The 11891-nt window shown below is 44.9% G+C and overlaps 1 non-coding gene across 1 annotated transcript; it reads right to left on the bottom strand.

Moving 5' to 3' along the window:
• Nucleotides 1-5902: 5902 nt before the first annotated feature.
• On the bottom strand, nt 5903-6010 carry LOC120668291. The gene has a single exon (XR_005672384.1). It is a non-coding gene; the product is annotated as a small nucleolar RNA R71 (small nucleolar RNA).
• Nucleotides 6011-11891: the final 5881 nt, after the last annotated feature.

Below are 11891 nucleotides of genomic sequence, written 5' to 3'. Positions count from 1 at the left end.
AATCGGAAAAATGTAAACTCAACTGATATGGAATCCTTGTAACAAGATCTACAATTTTTGTAACATTCACATTTGCATAAACTCAACCGATGTTAATCTGGGAAAAAGAATAAGAAAACCACCTTATGTGTGTTCAGGAAGTTCTACTCAGCAAATGATCTTGATTTTTTTGGATATGTTATCACTAATGGAATCTTAAGATCACAGTAAAAATATGACACCCAACCAAAATAGATATCATGTTGGAACAATCAAGATTCTCTAATCTGTTGTTAGCTTTCTCGATTTAATTCTGGACAATATGAACATGAACTTGCTCTGGAATTTTTACTGCATGCATGTGCCACTGAATTCCTGACAATCCCTAATTTTCAGATTTCTTAGAGTTCATTTGCTATATACCATGATTTATGCTTGTTTCATCAACTTAATTCTTCATATATAGTTCTTATGCTCAGAAAAATCTATATTTATTTCTGGAGTCTCTTTTTAGCCCTGTGTTCCTGTCTAAAAATTTTGAGCTGCTGTTACTGAGTTTTGCTTTGCTGAATAATCATGCTTAGCATCTTAGGGCTAGATTTATTATTTTTGTTCTGAGTAATCCACAATGTTTATGATCATGATTTTTATGCATGATCTGGTTTAGAGTATGTTCTATCTTTAATAAAAATTTCATATGCAGTTCTGATCAAATGCACCTTGAGAAATTTATGCTAACTCATGCTAAGTTAACTGCATAACTAATTTATCATACTGAGTTAAATCTTGAAAATTTTTCTGGAGTATTCTTAGCTCATGAATAGTCTCTGGTAAAAATGTGAGAACCAAATCCTTAGTAAAACTTTCTGTAGATTTAATCTTTGTTAATGGCTTGCTGTTTTTATTCTTTTTATCGCCTCTGCTGTATAAGCGTATAAAATCTGGAAAAATTTCAGTGTTGAGTATATGCTTTGAAGTAGCTCCCATAAAATTTGTAGCACCATAACCCATGTGGAAAATTCTGTACAAAAAGATGAAGCGACTAGAGTAATCCTTTTGCATGAATAGTTATAGTTTGTGCTCTTTGGTAGATGCTGAAATTTCTACCATGAATGTTCAAGTTATGATTTGAGTTACTTTAGGGTTTCATCACCAGCTCTTTAGTAGTTTTGTGGTTATGAAATAATGAAGGCATGCTATGTTTTAATGTTGGAAAAACAAACCAAACCCCCACTCATTCATGAAGAAACGTAGTTAGGTTTACTACTCTATAATTGACTGCCCATGAAATGAAAAGTAAAACCATCACTAAATCAACTTTGTTGAACTACAACTTTATCATGAAGGAAAGAAATTGTTATCCATGAATAACTCATAATCTTGCATGGCATATAGAAACGGTTAATCTCGCGGATGGTGACTACGAGTTGGTGCCCGCGGACTCTCGTGCGGATCAGGAGGTCTCCTTGAACTGTACTAACTTGTCTCAAGACCTGGGCCAAGCCCCAGAAGCTTTTCTGCCTGACAGTGCCCAAGAAGGCAAGCCCCGGAGCATAATCCCACTATCTTCCGAATTATCTTTCAGCTATCTATCTATTAATGTATTGTAATGTTTTGTTTTCTGCATTTAAGTTTTCTAGGCGTTGATCGAAAACCGTAGATGCATGATCTCTATGAACCTATGTTTGATACCGGGTCTTTATCGACTAGATGCCATGCTAAATAGGTACGGTAGAAGTCGAGTGGTTTCCTGCCTCTCGCGAGCAAATAGGATTTGTACCGACTTTAATTCCTGTTGAAATGTAAGGACAACGGGCGGGGTTGTGTAGTTGTGATACCCGCTGGTGTAGTCAAAATGGCTAAGGTCGCGGTGTGTGGCTCATTTCGTTAAGCATTTGAAAGTACTAGCCACATACCGAGAAATATGGTAATCGGTAAGCTTAAGTACCTGATTGGACCGGCGAGTGGAACGATCTCGCACCCTCCTGGTAGAAGTAGGGTTTATATTTTTGTCGCGATGTACGGGTGCAGAGTGGTCGGACTCTGTAGTCGGGGAGGGTGTGCCAGATCCACGGACTGGAAAGAAAGGGGAAAAGTAGCCTGGGCGGGAGCGAAGTCGATCCCCATGCGTGTGGTCTAGGTTCCCCTGGCCAGGTTGAAATCCGATTCAGAATCGTCCGCCTCTCACGGCATGAGATTGCTTAATGCTTTCGGTCACACAGAGTAACAAGTGGAACCAATATTGATAATATTGCTGTATGATTAAATGTATGCTCTACCATGCTTGGGTAGAGATAGTTGCAAATTAGAATGGTTAATCTAACTAGAAGATGGCTAAATAAAATATGAAAATAAGGATCAACTCTTAGTGGCATTTTTGGCAATCAAACCCCACAAACCAAAAAGCCTTGCATGTCTAGTTATCAGACTATGATATATCCGGAGACGGGTCAGTCTTGCTGAGTATTAGTATACTCAGCCTTGCTTGTGGCACTGTTTTTCAGGTACTAACTTTGAGGATCTGTTTGCAAGTCTTACTTGGCCGTGTACTCTGCCTCCGGGTTGGTCTGTCGAGTGGGATGGTCCTTCAGCTAGTGCTAATCACCCTCCCGCTGAGTGATGCATTCGTACGGGCTTTATCAATGCGTCACGTTATCTCGCTAGTTATCTTTTACTGCTTCCGCTGAACCATGAAACTTGAATAATTGAGTAGATGGAACTCTGTAGTACCTTACTATTCTGAACATGGTTTGTAATAAATTTCTTTTCCGCTGTAATCACTCTGAGATGTATGAAATGTTCTGTGTTGTAATCTCTGGGCTCACCTTCGTGTGAGTGTTGTCTGCTGATCCTGGAATAGCGTGGCTCTTATCGAGGCTTCACTCGAGGAACTACCGGTGAGTGCCAATTTGGGTCAAAGTTGCTTCGCAACAAAGATCAGTGCACCCGGGCCCAGTAGTTTTGGGTGGTTCCGCCACAGTATGGTTAAAAGAATAAATGATCGGACGCTGATGTGGCATGCCAACAGTAGCGAATCTAGCCAATACATATAAAGGAGGCTCATCTTCTTTCTCTTCTTTCTTCATTTCCCTTCTTCTTCATTCTTTCTTCTCAAAAATGAAGGAGAAGCTCAAGGGCATGGGGGCTTGACCCCTCTAGCCCAAATGTAGATCTGCTACTGCATGCCAATGTGGCAAGACACGATGGATAAAGAATGAAATTAAGCTGTGAGGCGAAGTTTGAAGATAGAAATGGCCATTTTATTAGTTGAGGGATGAAAGCGATCCTCAGTAGAAAATTGGAGGATTAAAATGAGTATTCTACCTCTTTTACAAGGATTGAGTTAGGGCAAGTGCATTGCTACGCGTTGGGAGTCTTAAATTATCTCATACAATTCTACATAGAATTGTGATGACATGGAGAGGAGGAGATGAGAAATTAGAACGAGACGGTTGCTTTGTGTCGGCTCAGAATATGGCCGACGGGAAAACTACTCGATTGCTAGTGTATCGTGCGTTGGATCGGAGTGGTCTAGCACACAATGACTCGAGAATTTAGACTGGTTTGGGCCGGAAAATACCCTACGGACATTATGGGGGTGGTTCTCTTGCTTTGTTACTCGAGCCCAGGTGCTCAAAGTTGGAGGGGAGCTTACAAGCTTTCAAGCAGTGGACTATTCTCTTGAATTCTTGCGAATTCAAAAAGCCCCTCTCCTACGTCGGGGGTGTTGACGGTCGTTAAGTGCGAAATATGACCGTCAACCATACTCATAAAACAAGGAAAACCATACCTCTTACTCGCATATTTGTATCACTAACCTATCTCCACAGTTGTTTTCGAAGATTTATGTTTTCAGGAGCACAAGTCCGGAATAAGAAGAAAATACGAAGAATACGCAGACAAAGTCACAGAAGATCGCGTCCTACGTAACACATGCAAAAGAGGCCCACTTGACAGACCAAACCGACCAACGAAGCCCCGGCACCGACGTACCAACATCAGGGCCCACCAGGCAGCGTACTAGAGAAAGCCGGTGACCAGAGGCGGCAAGGTGGGGCCGGTAGAACCAGGGGTTCGGCCGAACCCCACCTGAAGCCCGTCCAGGTGCATTTTGGTGGGAAGCTTCCTCTGATCCTCCTAAAGGCGGTTGCAAGTGTTTCCATACAAGGAGATGGCAGAAACCGACCTCTCAAGCTATAAAAGGGGCTTGTCATACCACTCACCACACACACCACTTGAAGGCATCTCTCTCACACTCTTTTGTGACTTGTACTCCTTAGGGTAGTGGAGCTAGGGTAGTACTTCATCTTCTTTAGCGAATCCAGTCGTCCTCGGGGTCGGCGAGCAATCCTCGGCCTCTGGTATGGCTTTGTATTCCGACTTTTTTTATGCTATTCATTCTGAGTTCATTCTTGGTTATCTTTCTATGTTCGTAGCTTGCTTAGCCTTGATCTATGCTTTATCAAGTTATACTAGTTGCTTGCTTAGACCAGATGATCTGGGTAAGGATATCGGTTCGTTGTGCGGGCTTACCTTAGCATCTTACCTGTTCATCCGAAGGGTGGGGGACCCGGTGGTGCTACGGTAGTGACATCATATGCGGGCATGGTGCCCGGGTATGCGGGATCCTTCGGGTATGACGGTGCTCCACGGTGTGACTGGGGTAGACCGCAGGTGGTGACAGCCCTGTCGGTCCGTCGGAAAGCTACTTCTCGGTTAGCGTACTCCACGACATTCGGGTATCGTGTAGGAGTTCATGCAAAGATGACACGGGACTGGATGTTCTCCAGTGCGGGTCATTCTCCCCGATATCCCTAATTTCCCGGCACCTGCAGCTCTAAGCATGTGGCTAACATAACTTACCTGCTAACATGAATAGTATACTAGGATCTGTGCCTATGCTCCCACTAACCTTAGGTGTGCTTGTTTATTCTTTATTCATAAGAGTTGGCTGTTCTATGTGTGTCACATTACCCCTGATTATCCTTTATTTATCACCTACCCCTGCATAATCAGTGGTCTGCACCTTATTTCATAAAGTCATGGTTATGGAACTAGTAAATATCTTTATACAACCTCACCATCCCTTGGGAAAATATAAATAACGATACCCTGAATACTTCCGGGTGAAATGCTATAACAGTATATCCGTGCGCTTGCGGATCTTTCCGTAAACATTAAGACATACCAACACTACATTTCTGGTGCCGTTGCTAGGGACACCCCCGTTCCTAGTGATTGAGCTAAGAAATGTTAATAAGTATTTCTGGCGCCGTTGCCGCGGATAGCACTAGGTGTAAAGATTTTACTAAGCACATTAACATCGCAATATGAGTAAGAGGTAGCTACTGCTTATACAGGCTAATGTGTTTATCTTTTTGTTTTCTCCTGATTGGATGAAAACAGGGTAGTGTATGTCTGGTTTCTCCTTGATGAAAAACTTCGTTGAAAATCCCGAGAAGCTTGTAAGAAGGGTCCAACCTCGCGTAGTCCCTCCTCCACTCTCGCAATCGACAAGCGAGCCAGCTTTCCAAGCACCATCAACAATCATCGAACCCATGGCTGAGAAGACTCTCTGCGACTTCTCCATCCCCTCAGCTGCCAATGTGGCAACTGGACCCAACGTTGATGTTGGGGACGTGAACTTTGAGCTGAAGTCCAACCTCATAAACATGTTGCAGGCTAGCCCATTCTGTGGCAAGCCAAATGAGGACACCAACGCCCATCTCCAAAATTTCCTGGAGCTGTGCAAGACCGTAACCATACGGGGCGTTACGGCTGACGCCATCAGGCTCCGCCTGTTTCCTTTCTCTCTTCTGGGGAAGGCAAAACAGTGGTTTTATCAAAACAAGGAAGCCGTCAGCACGTAGGACAAGTGTTCCACGGCGTTCCTCGCCCAATTCTTCCCGTTGGGCAAAACAAATGCCCCACATGGAAGAATTTCAAGTTTCCAGCAGACAGGGGTGGAATCCATCCCAGAAGCTTGGGAGAGACTTCAAGAATACATACTCGCCTGTCCTCATCATGGGATGGACGAGTGGCTCGTGCTCCAAAGCTTCTACAACAGGCTAATGACAACATCCAGAGCCCACCTTGATTCTGCTGCTGGAGGAGCCTATCTGGACCTAACAATTGCCAAGGCTACGGCCTTAATGGAAAAGATGGTCTCCAACCAAGACTGGAACGAGGAGTGTTCCCAGCCCAGAACAAGGGGCGGAATGCATACCATCATAGAGACGGACATGCTCGCTGCCAAGTTAGACCTCCTACTGAGGAAGCTTGATGAAGGAAACCGGCAACAAATGCCTATTCCCGTCCATGACATGAACTCGTACTTATTGTGCGAGGTTTGTGGTGACGGTGGACACTCGGGGAATGACTGCCCCGAGACCCGAGAAGACACAGCCTACATCAACAACAACAACACCGGGTTCTGTTCACAAGGAGGCCAGGGGTGGTGTCAAGCACGCCCACCATTCCAAGGAGGAGATAACAATTTCAACTCAAATTTCAATTCGAACCAACCGAAGTTAAGAGACCTTATTTTTGGCCAAGCTAAAATAAATGAATCTTTAAACAAAAAGCTTTGCAGCCAATGATAAAATTTTGGAAAGTATAAATGCAAAAGTTGAAACTCTTTCTTCTGCACTTAAAAACCAACTAAGTTTCAACAAAATGATAGAAACACAACTGGCTCAAATCATTGTTGTTGTTCCTGTTTCTGAGTCAGGGAAGATTCTAGGGCAACCTGAACCTCCCGTGGAGACTGCAAATATGGTATCTACCGGGTGGGGCGACCGTCCTCGGCAGACTCCCCGCACTAACCATGCAGGCAGGTACAATCCCCCAAAGAATGACACTTGGGATGGCCTGGTAGCAGCAATTCAAGAAGTTCCAGGGGTCCCCATGATCAGCTGCTCAATCTTCAATCAATACTATGAGCATGCACTCTGTGACATGGGGTCCAGTGTCAACATTATGCCCATGGTAATATACGAGAAACTCTTATACCCTGCTCTCTCTCCCCAACATATATGTGTGTGCAGCTCGCAGACTCTACAATCCGATATCCCGAAGGGATAGCCAAGAACATCTTGGTCTGTGTGCAAGACTCCTTCATCCTTGCAGACTTTGTAGTGATGGAAATAGAAGGTGACCTCGGAATCGAGCTCATTCTTGGGCGACCATTCCTGAGGGCCGGCAGAGCAAGGATTGACGTAGGAAGAGGAGAAATCCGCTTCCGCGTTGGAAAGGAGAACATGTTCTTTAGGTCTGAACAAAGGGAAGAGCAGCGCATCCTGAATCAGCAGGGTGACGAAGGGTAGGCACTTTGGGATGAACCAGAATCCCAACCACCAAGACCTACGACCACACGACAAAAAGAAGACATGCAAAGAAGGTGTGGCATAAGGTCGCAAGTTTGTCTTTGTCCAATTCTCCAGGACAAACCAAACAATGATAATCAAGGCAGGAAAAAGGTCTCGCTCGTCAGACTCAAAACGACGAGCCCTTGTCAAAGGTAAATCGGTACGTATCCCATATTCACTTTCCACCACTTTTGCTTTTCTTGACTTTTTCGATTTTTACCACTGCATATTTGAATTTTCAAAACACTCATGCATGATAGAAACTTTTCTACCACTTTTTCTATTTTTCACAAAAAAAATCTAAAAATATTTCAAAGCATGAAAATCCTTTGAAAAATAATTTTGAACATCTTTCGAAGCAAAGTTTGACCGGGCACCCAAGTTTTCAAAACTTATAGCCGTTAGGGAGCCCCTGGGCCTTGGCAATCAGCCAGTGGGCCCACAGGGGGGCCGGCCGAACCCTAGGGTCGGCCGGTCCCACCTGGCAACGGCTCCCTGCCACCTTTTTCCAAAGGCTAGTGGCCATTGTGCTCAGCTCCTAGCCGTTGTGCCCAGCCATTCTCTCTTTAAATAGATGCCAAGGGGTGGGTATTGATCTCTCACACTCAATTCTCATTCACTCACTCCCTCTCAAACTCTCTCAAACTTTGCTCTCGGGGTTTCATTGGATTTTTGCTCAAGATTTGATTTCAAGAGACCTCTCTCTCTCTCATTTCTTTGCTGCAAGAAAGAAGGTGCAACTCACGGGTAAGAGCGTTCATTTCAGTTTCACTAATGTAACCCGTTTCGAGTTGCATGTGTTTTGTTCCATCATGAAAGGCTTAGGGCGGAAGGTCTCCGGCGCATTAAAAAAGATAACGGGTGGAAGTTCATCCCGTTCTCGGGGTGGCTCAAGCTCATACACACCCAAACCTACGCCTACACTAAGCACGATGGACTACAAGCAAGAAGAACAATACGGAGAGATGCTAGCCGAACTGCAAGCCGAGGTCACAGATATTGATGCGGAAGATGCCCCTTACCTCGATTTGTGAGATGATCGTGAATGACAAGGCTATGCCATCCTCAAGAACCGAAGCTTCGTCCACACCCGAGCATTCGATCCAGATCTCCTCATCAAAACAGGTATGTACGACGACTTATCTAACGTTTGGCATGCAATTGGATGGGATAACCTCGTTCCTGTTGAGGAGTATGGTTCTCGACTCCTCACCATCCAATTTCTTTGCACTCTTCGGGAGGTAGAAAATGGGGTTTATTTTTGACTTTTGGGGAAAGAATATTTGCTTTCTTGGAAAACTTTTGCCGGCCACCTCGATTTCAACAAATGCTGGCCGATTTCTCTCGATCAAGCTTACCACAGTTTTAATCGTCATGAATTTTAGGGCCAGATTTTGGGTCAAGTTGTCCATGGCAAGTTTGCACCTCAGTGCAGCGACATTCATAATCCAACTCTTCAGTTGATGCACAAGTGGTTAACCATCACTCTCTTTCCAAGAGATGATGTCCGACCCGTGCGCAATGATGAGTTGCTCATTCTTTATGCCATGGTCAACAAGATCAAAATCTCCCCCGCGCAAGCTTTGGTTAAGCAATGGCTTTCGAATTTCAATATGACGGGTCCAATTGAGTGCACTTCTTTGATTACTCGTATCGCTACACGTATCAGTGCCTTAGAGGGGAATTCTATTCCTTTCATTAAGGGCGACCGTGCGTATATCGACGAGGCTTATTTGATCCAAGGTCACACACTCAAGAAAGGCCCGAATGACTCTTTGATCTTCTTTTACTTGGGCTTTACAAATGAGATTCCGCTGCCCAATGCGGAGTTCCATTTGTATAATTGTCATTCGCTAACCATCCCTCTCGTTCCACGAGAAGGAGGTCGTAGGCATAGATCTTCTAGTTTGCCTGGCAGGATGCCAAGGAGCAGGACCAGAAGGGAAGCAGAGCCGACATCACCACCTCAGTAGCCACAACACTCACATCAGCATGAGGCCGGTGGTTCGTCATGGCACAGTGCTAGCACTGAGGAGTGGGCACGGTAGGCACCTGTCTGCCGGTCCACCAGTTCCAACTCTAGCGGGGCCCCGAACCTCATCAAACGGACGGCCTCGTCCCGAGGTTTCGGCGCCATCACCCAGCAGCTAAGTGAGTTGCGGGTGCAGAATGACAACATACAAGAGACGCTGCACCAACATATCGATACATCCCAAGCATGGCAGCGTCACACTGGCAAGAGACTCCACGACATGGAGCAGTTGCAGTTGCAGCGACAGGAGGAGTGGAGGGCATACTGCCGCTGGACGGGTTTCAACCCCGACCAGCCGTAGTGAGCCTGAAGCTAGCTTGGGGGAGGACCCCCACGAGAGGTAATTTGTATCATTTATCTTTACTGCTTTCATAACCTTGCATGAAATCCATAAAAAATTCCAAAATAAGAAAATCCATAAAAATTTGCATAACTAAAAACAAATAAAAGTTTGCAAAACTTAGAAAACACCAAAAATATTTCTTTTAATATGTGTAGTAAGCATGGTGTGAGTTTTCTTTGTTGAGATGATGAATAGTTGCTCTGTTAATTTCCTTCATATGATTAGTTACAGCTTTGTGCTCCACCTAGTTTTGGGTTCGTTGGCTTAAAAGTTCAAACCTTAAAACTTGAAACTTGTGGGTAGCAGAAAGCATGATCCAAATCTAAATTGTTGTGAGCAATGATATGGTTAAGTAGAGTTGCTATGATCTTCTCTTATGAGATGCTTGACATCCGGAGTATTTAATTTTGAAAATATAAAAATATAATAAAATTCCTCGATGATATGAAATTTCTATCCAAAGCCATATGTTGTTTTCATTGCAAAACCTTCCACATATGCAACTTGCTATCTCATTGAGCTTTGTCAAATTGTTATGACCCTTAGTGAGATTCATTTCATACTCCTATGATCAAGAACCTCCCCTGAAGCCCGTCCAGGTGCATTTTGGTGGGAAGCTTCCTCTGATCCGCCTAAAGGCGGTTGCAAGTGTTTCCATACAAGGAGATGGCGGGAACCGACCTCTCAAGCTTTAAAAGGGGCCTATCATACCACTCACCACACACACCACTTGAAGGCCTCTCTCTCACACTCTCTTGTGACTTGTACTCCTTAGGGTAGTGGAGCTAGGTTAGTACTTCATCTTCTTAGCGAATCCGGTCGTTCTCAGGGTCGGCAAGCAATCCTCGACCTTTGGTATGGCTTTGTATTCCAACTTTCATTATGCTATTCATATTGAGTTCGTTCTTGGTTATCTTGCTATGTTCGTAGCTTGCTAAGCCTCGATCTGTGCTTTATCAAGTTATACTAGTTGCTTGCTTAGACCAGATGATTTGGGTAAGGATATCGGTTCGTTGTGCTTTCGGGCTTGCCTTAGCATCTTACCTGTCCATCCGAAGGGTGGGGGACCCGAGGGTGCTAGGGTAGTGACCTCATATGCGGGCATGGTGCCCGGGTATGCAGGATCCTTCGGATATGATGGTGCTCCACGGTGTGATTGGGGTAGAATGCAGGTGGTGACAGCTCTGTTGGTCCGCCGGGAAGCTGCTTCTCGGTTAGCGTACTCCCCGACGTTCGGGTATCATGTAGGAGTTCATGCAATGATGAAACGGGACTGGATGTTGTTGACGCTCACTAACGACCATTTCCAGGCGTCAACTTGATCAGAAAATCATGAGAGTTTGTATTTCTTACACGCATCCTTATCCAATAAAGTTCCTAAATCACACTTTACTTTTTAGAATATGCAAGTTGTGTTTTCAAGCTAATATGTAGGTTACAAGCACACTTTGGCCCGACACAAAATCACAGAAAATATCAGAGTACCGATTCAGGCTCAAATGGACCAAGTGAAGCCCAAGAACTGAAGCAAACCCAGCTGGGGCAGGCCGTGCCTCAACTTTAGGACAAGGGGAGACCAAGACAAGCCCACTCCAGGATGTTGGGGGCGGTTGGCGGCCCGGGCAGGCCGACCGACCAGGCCTGTGGGCCCCACCGCCTCAACCAAGGCACATGGCGCTTCCCTGTTGGCTCACAACGTCGGTTTGGGGTGCTGCGGCTGGTGGCTCCCTGCTATAAATAGAGGGTGGGATAGAGAATAGAATACACACACACACACACACACCACTCCTCTCACTTCCTCTGTTGCATTCCTTGCATAGTCTTTAGGCTTAGTGGAGTTTAGGAGAAGTCTAGGAGTCATTGAGTCACCGGAGTTGCTCGAGAGTCTGGTATGGGTTCAACTCTAGCTGTCTTTTGTAATATTCGGTCGTTTGTAATAGAATTAGACTATGGTTACCGATATCTACTTGAAGTACATTCTAAGTTATCGAGTATATGCTTCTTGTCATGGTTGTGTTATTATTCAATGCTTGCATTGCATGATCGCCTTGTGCTGGAGATGGTTAGTCTTTTGTTCTTAGAACTCTATCAACTGCTCCAGTATTCATATGATTGCTCTAGAGTGATGTTTGTCCATCCGGAGGGTGGAGGCTCCGCGCGGGACACTAGA

This window comes from Panicum virgatum, chromosome 3N (assembly GCF_016808335.1).
Source record: "Panicum virgatum strain AP13 chromosome 3N, P.virgatum_v5, whole genome shotgun sequence".
Lineage (NCBI taxonomy): Eukaryota > Viridiplantae > Streptophyta > Magnoliopsida > Poales > Poaceae > Panicum > Panicum virgatum.
Note: the sequence above shows the minus strand (reverse complement) of the source record. Positions and strands in the feature narration are given on the sequence as shown.